Source organism: Rhincodon typus, chromosome 41, assembly GCF_021869965.1.
Source record: "Rhincodon typus isolate 14 chromosome 41, sRhiTyp1.1, whole genome shotgun sequence".
In the NCBI taxonomy this organism is placed as follows: domain Eukaryota; kingdom Metazoa; phylum Chordata; class Chondrichthyes; order Orectolobiformes; family Rhincodontidae; genus Rhincodon; species Rhincodon typus.
This window is the reverse complement of record NC_063372.1, coordinates 11,106,653-11,115,988: the sequence shown is the minus strand read 5'-3', so window position 1 is coordinate 11,115,988 and position 9,336 is coordinate 11,106,653.

The window sequence follows — 9,336 nt, the reverse complement described above, 5'->3', positions numbered from 1 at the left end:
TGCAATAAAGTGGGTGAACTAATCGTGCAGATAGATGCAAACAGATATGATATAATTGGGATTACGGAGACATGGCTGCAGGGTGACCAGGGGTGGGAAATGAATGTCCCAGGGTATTCAGTATTTGGGCAGGACAGGCAAAAGGGACAAGGTGGCAGAGTGGCATTGCTGGTCAAAGAAGAAATTAACACAATAGTGAGAAAGGATATTAGCTCTGACAATGTGGAGTCTGTATGGGTAGAGTTGAGAAATACCAAGGAGCAAAAAACATTAGTGCGTGTCATATAAAGACCCCCAAACTGCAGTGGTGATGTTGGGAATGACATTAAACAGGAAATTAGAGATGCATGTGATAAGGGAATATTGGTGATCATGAGTGATTTTAATCTGCACATAGATTCGGCAAATCAAATTAACCGCAATGTGTAGAGGAGGAATTCCTGGAGTGTATACGGAATGGTTTTCTTGACCAATATGTGGAGGAACCATCTAGAGAGCAGGCTGGGTGATGTGTAATGAGAAGGGAATCATTTCCAATCTAGCTGTGTGAGACCCTTTGGGGATGAGCGACCATAGCATGATAGAATTTTTTATCAAGCTGGAGAGTGAGGTAGTTGATTCGGAGACTAGGGTGCTGAATCTTAATAAAGGAAATTAGGAAGATATGAGGCATGAGTTGGTCTTGATAGATTGGGGAGAATGACTTAAAGGGATGACAGTGGATGGGCATTGGCAAACATTTAAGGAACGCATGAGGGAACTGCAACAACTATTTATTACTGCCTGGCATAAAAGCAAAACGGGTAAGAGAGCTAATCCATGGCTTACATAGGAAATTAGAGATATTATCCAATCCAAAGAAGAAGCATATAGATTGGCCAAGAAAAATAATATGTTGGAGGATTGGGAGCAGTTTAGAATTCAGCAAAGAAGGACCAAGGAATTGATCAAGAAGGGGAAAATACAGTATGAAAGTAAGCTTGCAGGGAATATTAAGACTGACAGTAAGAGTTTCTATAGGTATGTGAAGAGAAAGAGATTGGTGAAGACAAACGTAGCTCCCTTACAGACAGAAATAGGGGAATGTATAGTAGGGGACAAAGAAATGGCTGAGCAACTGAATACATACTTTGGTTCTGTCTTCACAAAAGAGGACACAAATCAGATACCAGAAATGTTGGAGAATGCAAGATTTAGTGAGAGGAAAGAATTGAGGGAGATCAATATTAGTAGAGAAATGATGCTGGGAAAATTGATGGGAATGAAGGTGGATAAATCCGCAGGGCCTGATAATCTACATCCCAGAGTACTTAAGGAAGTGGCTCTAGAAATAGTGGACGTGTTGGTGGTCATCTTCCAGGATTCTATAGACTTTGGAACAGTCCCTGTAGATTGGAGGGTGGCTGATGTCACTCCAATATTCAAAAAGGCAGGTAAACAGAAAAAAGGGAATTATAGACCAGTAAGCCTAACATCGGTAGTGGGGAAAATTCTCGAATCCATTATCAAGGACTTTATAGCGGAGCATTTAGAAAGCAGTAGCAGGATCAGACAGAGTCAGCATGGATTTATGAAGGGGAAATCATGCTTGACAAATCTGTTGGAAATCGATGAAGATGTAACTGGTAGAGTTGACAAGGGGGAGCCACTTGATGTAGTATATTTGGACTTGTAGAAAGCATTTGACAAAGTCCCACGAAAGAGATTATTGTGCAAGATTAAAGTGCATGGGATTGGGGAAAGTGTATTGAGATGGATAGAAAACTGGTTGGCAGAGAGGAAACAAAGAGTAGGAATTAATGGGTCCTTTTCAACTTGGCAGGCAGTAACTAGTGGAGTGCCACAGGATCGGTGTTGGGACCCCAGCCATTCACAATATAAAAACCAAAAGAACTGCGGATGCTGTAAATCGATGTTAGGCTTACTGGTCTATAATTCCCTATTTTCTGTCTACATTCACAATATACATTAATGATTTGGATGAGGGAAAAAAATGTAACATCTCAAAGTTTGCAGATGATACCAAGTTGGGTGGGAGGGTGAACTGCGAAGAGGATGCAGAGATCCCTCAACATGATCTGGACAGGTTGGGTGAGAGGGCAAATCAATGGCAGATGCAGTATAATTTGGATAAATTTGAGGTTATTCACTTTGGAAGCAAAAACAAGAAGGCAGATTACTACCTGATTGGCCGTAAATTGGGAGAGGGGAGTGTGCAGTGGGACTTGGGTGTCCTTGTGTACCAGTCGCTGAAGGTAAGCATGCAGGTGCAGCAAGCAGTAAAAAAGGCAAATAGTATTTTGGCCTTCATTGTGAGAGATTTTGAGTACAGGAGCAGGGATGTGTTGTTGCATTTATACAGGAGCAGGGATGTATTGTTGCAGTTATACAGGGCCTTGGTGAGGAGTGGGAGTGCAGCGAAGGTTTACCAGGCTGATTCTGGGGATGGCGGGTCTGACTTATGAGGAGAGAGTGACTAGGTTAGGATTGTTTTTGCTAGAGTTCAGATGAATGAGGGGGGATCTAATAGAGACTTATAAATTTCTAACAGGACTAGACAGGGTAGATGCAGGGAGGATGTTCCTGATGGTGGATGTGTCCAGAACCGGGGTCACAGTCTGAGGATTTGGGGTAGACCATTTAGAAAGGAGATGAGGAGACATTTCTTCACCCAAAGACTGGCGAGCCTGTGGAATTGATTACCACAGGAAGTAGTTGATACCGAAACATTGAATGTATTTAAGAGGCAGCTAGATATAGCACTTGGGGTGAATGGGATCCAAGGTTATGGGGAGAAAGCAGGATTAGGCTATTGAGTTGGATGATCAGCCATGATCGTGATGAATGGCAGAGCAGGCTCAAAGGGCTGAATGGCCTCCTCCTGCTCCTGTCTTCTATGTTTCTGTGATATTGCAGTTGAGAGGGAGAGGCTGGAATCAAATATAACGGTATTACAATTGAGTAAAGGTAACTACAAAGATGTGAGGGAGGAGCTGGCCAGAGTTGACTGGAAGGTAGCCTTGGAGGGAAGATGGTGGAGCAGCAATGGCAATCCTGGATAATTTGGGAGGCACAGCAGAAACTCCTCCCAAGGAAGAAGAACCATATTAAGGGGAGGACAAGGGAGGACGTGGCTGACAAGGGAAGTCAGGGACAGCACAAAAGCAAAAGAAAATGCAAACAATGTGATGAAGATTAGTGGGAAACCAGAGGGTTAGGAAGACTTTAAAAACCAACAGAGGACAACTAAAAAAGTAATAAGGAGGGAGAAGATGAAGTGTGAGGTTAAGCTAGCTAGTATTATAAAAGAAAATTGTAGGAATTTTTGTTTAGGTACATAAAAGGTAAGAGAGAGGCAAGAATGGACGTTGAACTGCTGGAAAATAAGACTGGAGAAGTGGTAATGGGGGACAAAGAAATGACAGAGGAACTGAATAGATATTTTGCATCAGTCTTCACAGTGGAAGACACCAGCAGCATATCAGAACTTCAAGGGAGTCCGGTGGCAGAGGTGAGTGCATCACCAAAGAGAAGGTGCTGGGGAAGCTGAAAGGTCTGAAGGCACATTAATCACCCGGACCAGATAGACTACACACCAAAGTTCTGAAGGAGCCAGCTGGGGAAGATTGTGGAGGCATTGGTGGTGATCTTTCAGGAATCACTGGAGTCAGGGAGGGTACCAGAGGACTAGAAAATGGCTAATGTAACACCCCGGTTTTAGAAGGGAGGGAGGCAGAAGACATGGAATTATAGGCTGGTTAGCCTGACCTCGGTCATTGGTAACATTTTAGAGTCCGTTATTAAGGATGAGATTGTGGAATACGAAGTGTGTGGTAAAATAGGGCGGAGTCAGCATGGCTTCATCAAGGGAAGATCATGCCTGACAAATCTGTTTGAATTCTTTGAGGAGGTAACAAGCAAATTAGACAAAGGAGAGCCAGTGGACATGATCTATTTGGATTTCCAGAAGGCCTTTGACAAGGTGCTGTAAAGGAGGCTGCTAAATGAGACAAGAGCCTATGGTGTTCAGGGCAACATACTGGCATAAATAGTTGACTGGCAGAAGGTGAGATTGGGGATAAAGGTGTCTTTTTCAGGATGGCAGCCAGTTCCGCAGGGGTTATTATTGGGACTACAGCTATTCATATTATATGTTAATGATCTGGATGAAAGAACTGAAGGTATTGTTGCTAGGTTTGCAGATGACACAAAGGTATGTGGAGGGACAGGTAGTGATGAGGAAGTGGGGAGGCTGCAGAGGACTTGGACAGGCTGGGAGAGTGGGCAAAAAAGTGTCAGATGAAATACAATGTGGGAAAGTGCGAGGTTATGCACTCCAGTAGGAAGAATAGAGGCATAGACTATTTTCCAGCTGGGGAAAGGCTTTGAAAATCTGAAACACAAAGGGACTTGGGAGTCCTAGTTCCCGATTCTCCTAAGTTTAACATGCAGGTTCAGTTGGCAATCAGGAAGCCAAATGTAATGTTAGTATTAATTTCAAGAGGACTAGAATTCAAGAGGGCTAGAATACAAGAGCGGGAGCGTGCTGCTGAGGCTGTATAAGGCTCAGGTCAGATCAAATTTGGAATATTGTGAGCGGTTTTGGGCCTCATATCTGATGAAGAATGTGCTGGCATTGGAAGGAATCCAGAGGAGGTTTACAAGAATGATCCTGGGGATGAAGGGCTTGTCATATGAGGATCAGTTGAGGGCTCTGGATCTGTACTTGATAGAGTTTAGAAGGATGTGGAGGGGATCTGATTGAAACTTACAGAATACTAAGGGCCTGGGTAGAGTGGGCATGAAGAAAATGTTTCCACGAGTAGGAGAGACTGGGACCCAAGGGCACAGCCTCAGATTGAAGGGATGGCCCTTTAGAACTGAGATGAGGAGGAATTTCTTCAGCCAGAGGGTGGTGAATCTGTGGAACTCGTTGCCACACGAAGGCCGAGTCATTGAGTGCATTTAAGACAGAGATAGATAGGTACTTGATTAGTAAGAGGATCAAGAGTTATGGGGAGAAGGCAGGAGAATGGGGTTGAGAAATGTATCAGGCATGATTGAATGATGGAGCAGATTTGATGGGCCAAATGGCCTGATTCTGCTGCTATATTTTATGGTCTTAATAACTTGGAACTCACTTTCAGTAAGGATGATATAAGTGGAGACATTGAATGATTTTGAAAGGAAAATGGATAAATGCTTAAAGCAAATAAACTTGCGGGACTAGAGTGATAAAGCAGGGGAATAGGTTTGACTGGATTGTTCCACAGAGAAAGCCAAATGGTCTCCTCCTGTGCTGTAAATGACACTGCAACACTGTGTGGCTCATGTCAAAATCTGTCTGAATTGCACTCCTGCGTTGGGATGTTTTAACTTTAGTAAAGACACTGTATAAATGCAGGTTGTCATAGAGCTTGCGCATGCAATTCTGCTTTCCATTTTAAAGTCATACACTTTAGTTCTGATTTTATCTATGTGCAATTTGCTTTTGAATGAGTTTCAATCTCGCCCCAATTAACATCCACTTATTCTTCCATTATAAATTGCTGTGTCCAAGTTGATAATGGAATGTTACGATGAAATCTGAAAAGGTTGGGGGTAGCAGGGAGGATGCCATTGTACAGACTGAGATTAAACATCATGCTGAGTAACTTCCTAAGTGTAACATAATGGGTAATTGACCTGAGGACAAATACCCATCACGATGGTATCATGCTGTCTTGCATGCTGAGTGCACTCACCTCAATGGTTAACTGCCAGTATGGGCCGGGACTCAAGTGAACCTATTGTGCATGGAAATCTCAGTTTATTTAACACAGAAACTATATTTATATTGGGAAGTAACAAGAATATCACCTCCAAGAATGCTGTTCAATTAAATATGGTAATGTAAATAATAAATATTAAGATAACTCTTTTATTCTTTATTCATTCACGGGATGAGGGCATCCCTGGCCAGGCAGCATTTATTGCCCATCCCTCTTTGCCCAGAGGGCAGTTAATTGTCAACCACATTGCTGTGGGTCTGGAGTCACATGTAGGCCAGACTGGGTAAGGATGGCAGTTTCCTTCTCTAAAGGACATGAGTGAACCAGATGGGTTGTTCCAACAATCGACAATGAATTCATGGTCTGAATTCAAATTCCACCATCTGCCCTGGCGGGATTCCAACCGAGGTCCCCAGAACATTATCTGGGTCTCTGGATTCACAGTACAGCGATAATACCACTAGGCCATCACCTCCCATTTTCTTTATTCTTTTTTCATTTCTTTATCCTGGTATTGAAGGGCTATTCTTTCACCCCTCCCTGTTCTGGTTGACCAAGCTTCCTGAGTTCTCGTACTCAGTCTAGTGTTGCCAGGCTCTCACTTTACAATTATTCAGTGCTCAATGCTCAAATGGCAGAATAGACTTGAGAGGCTGAATGGTCTGCTCCTGTTCCAGTCTCACAGACACTGCTGATTTGTAATCATGGAGTTTAGTCTCTAATACTGACAGCTTATTCTGAATTGTTCAAAAGTACCCAAGACCTAATGATAACTTCCCTTGTACTAATTTAATTTGATCACTGGGTCCTTTCTGTTATTTTTGTCCTTTCTCCTATCTGATCTATCAGTGTTCTCACTGTAACTCTCTGATATATCCACTCCAACATTGGGATTCCAGCCCATTATGTCTTGCCAGCCTGTCTGAACTCAGCATGAATTAACACAGTACTATATCTCTACTGAGTTCTTTTTGAAGAGCTGTCACTGTTACATTGGCAGCATGGGGTGAAGTAAGAAAGTGGAGTGGTTTGTATTGTTTGCAGGTTGAGAGATGTGCTGTTTTCAATGGGTTAAGGTTCTTTTAGTGTACAGTGAGACTGATTACATTTACTGCTCCTGAGGGACAATGTTCACTTGTATCTTCTGGCCATGGACTCCCCTCTCGGTTCCCCTGCCACGTAGGCAGTTCTTGCTTCACTTTGCTGCTGGCCATCTGAAATCGACTGAGCTGTACCTTGGAAAAACCAAACAAGCAGAAACACAATAATGCTGACTTGTTGGATGTTGATTAGCTCATCCAGAATGTCATTTTTTTTTGGCTTTCAAAACTGCATGATATAATGTGGAGATTATACGGTGCCCTGTGTTCAGTGAACTGTACCGTCTGAAATCTAGTATTATTGGCCAGTGGTTGAGCTAGGTTGAGGTTGAACCAAAGGCCTGACAAGATCTTGCTCTCAGTATGGCCTGTAGTTGTATAATCCAGGTGCATCTGGATTAAGTTTTACACAGCGCTGTGGTATTAAAGATGGAATCTAGGCTTCTGAGTATGGTTTGTTCTGAGTCAGCTGATCTCAACTGGGGCTTCAGAATTACCTCAATATTTCTAACCTAGAAAGAGATTGAAACAAAAATTGTCCTGGGTTTAACGTCTCGTTCAAAAGACAGCATTCCTGACAGTGTAGTACTCCCTGAGAATGGCAGCCTAGATAATGTGCTCAAGACCTGTTTTGGACCAGAACCCATACCTTCTGACATATAAACAACAGTGCTGCCTACTAAGCAACAGCTAGAAGAAGTACTTTCTTAAAAAAAATTGTGGTTCAACCTGAATCACATATTTGCTTATACTAAAGTAAAGTACAAAATTTGCAGACTTCACAAGTATAGGTGGAAGGGCAGGTTGTGAGAGGGGTACAGAGAGATATTGATAGGTTAAGTATGTAGGTAAAAAGTTGTCAAGTGGAATATAATGTGGAAAATGCGAAGTTGTTCATTTTTGGAAGGAAGAACAAAAGAATGGAACATTATTTTAAATGGAGAAAAACTAGAGACAGCCGCAATACAAGGGGAGTTGGGGGTTACTTGTGCACAAAACACAGAAAGCTAGCTCACAGGGGCAGCAGATAATCAGGAAGGTTAATGGAATGTTGGCCCTTATTTCAAGGGGGTTGGAGTATAAGAGTAGGGAAGTCTGACTGCAACTGAGCAAGGTGCTGGTGAGACTGCATCTGGAGTACTGTGAGCAGGTTTGGTCCCCTTATTTAAGGAAGGATAGCATTTCATTTGAGGCAGTTCAGAGAAGGTTCACTAGGATGATCCCCAGTATGGAGGGATTATCTTATGAGCAAAGGCTAAACAGTTTGGGAGTCTAGAAGAATGAGAGGTGATCTTATTGAGACGTGCAGGGGCTTGACAGGGTAAACACAGAGAGGATGTTCCCCTCATGGGAGAGTCGAGGACCAGAGCATACAGTCTCAGAATAAAGGGGCACCAATTTAAGATTGAGATGAAGAGGCATTTCTTCTCTCAGAGAGTTGTGTGTCTTTGGAACTCCTTGCCACAGAGAGCTGTGGGGGAAGAGTCCTTGTGTATATTTAAGGCTGAGACAGATAGATTCTTGTTCAGTTGGGGAATGAAGGGAAAGGGCGGGAAAGTGGACATGTGGAATGCTGGATCTGCCATGATCCTATTGAATGGCCTACTCCTGTTCCTATTTCTTAAGGTCTTATGGTCTTATTTTTAAGACCTCTAAATGTCCTCCACATTCAGTTCCCAGTCAGCTGACACCTCCCATGAGCAGAGTTTAGAGAGGATGACCATCAGCTTCATTAGCCAGTGGACTGCTGATTCATTACAGTCAGCAATAGTGTATTCTGTCCAGCCAGAGGAGTGAACTGATACTCCTATTCTTTCTCACTCCTATTTTCAAATCCTTCCATGGCTTCACCCTTCCCTATCTCTCTAACCTCCTCCAGCCCCACAACCCTCTGAAATCTCTGTGCTCATCCAATTGGGCCTTCTGCAGGTCTCTTGATTTCCTTTATTTCCCTATAGGCTACCTTCAGCTGCCTGGGCTGCAGCTCTGAGAACCTCTCCCTAAACCTCTTAGCCACTGTCTCTTTCCTCCTTTAAGATACTGCTTAAAATTGATCTCTTTGACCAAAGCTTTAGTTGTGATATGCTCGTTTGTGGCTTGGTATCAAATTCAGTTGGTTAAGCGCTCGTACGAAGAGTCTCAAAACTTTTTACTTTGTTAAAGGTCCTATATAAATGCAGTGTTGATTAAATAGAATGTAATTGTCTTTACAAATAGCACCTGGTACACCCGATTGTCTAGACTAGTTTCAATCATGTGAAAGGATCTGAGGGGAATTTTCCAGTGTAATTTTTCTCTTCTCTTCTTGACTTTTTCCCTCTGTTTTATTGCACCTCCCAGTAGATTTCATATCTGGTGACGTTTTGGGAGTGGGAGAGGAGTGGCAGTTTGATGATGGTCCTTTCCTGCCTGGTGATTTTGTATGATTCCAGTTGTGGATGGGTGTTAGTTGCAGTGGAGGCAAT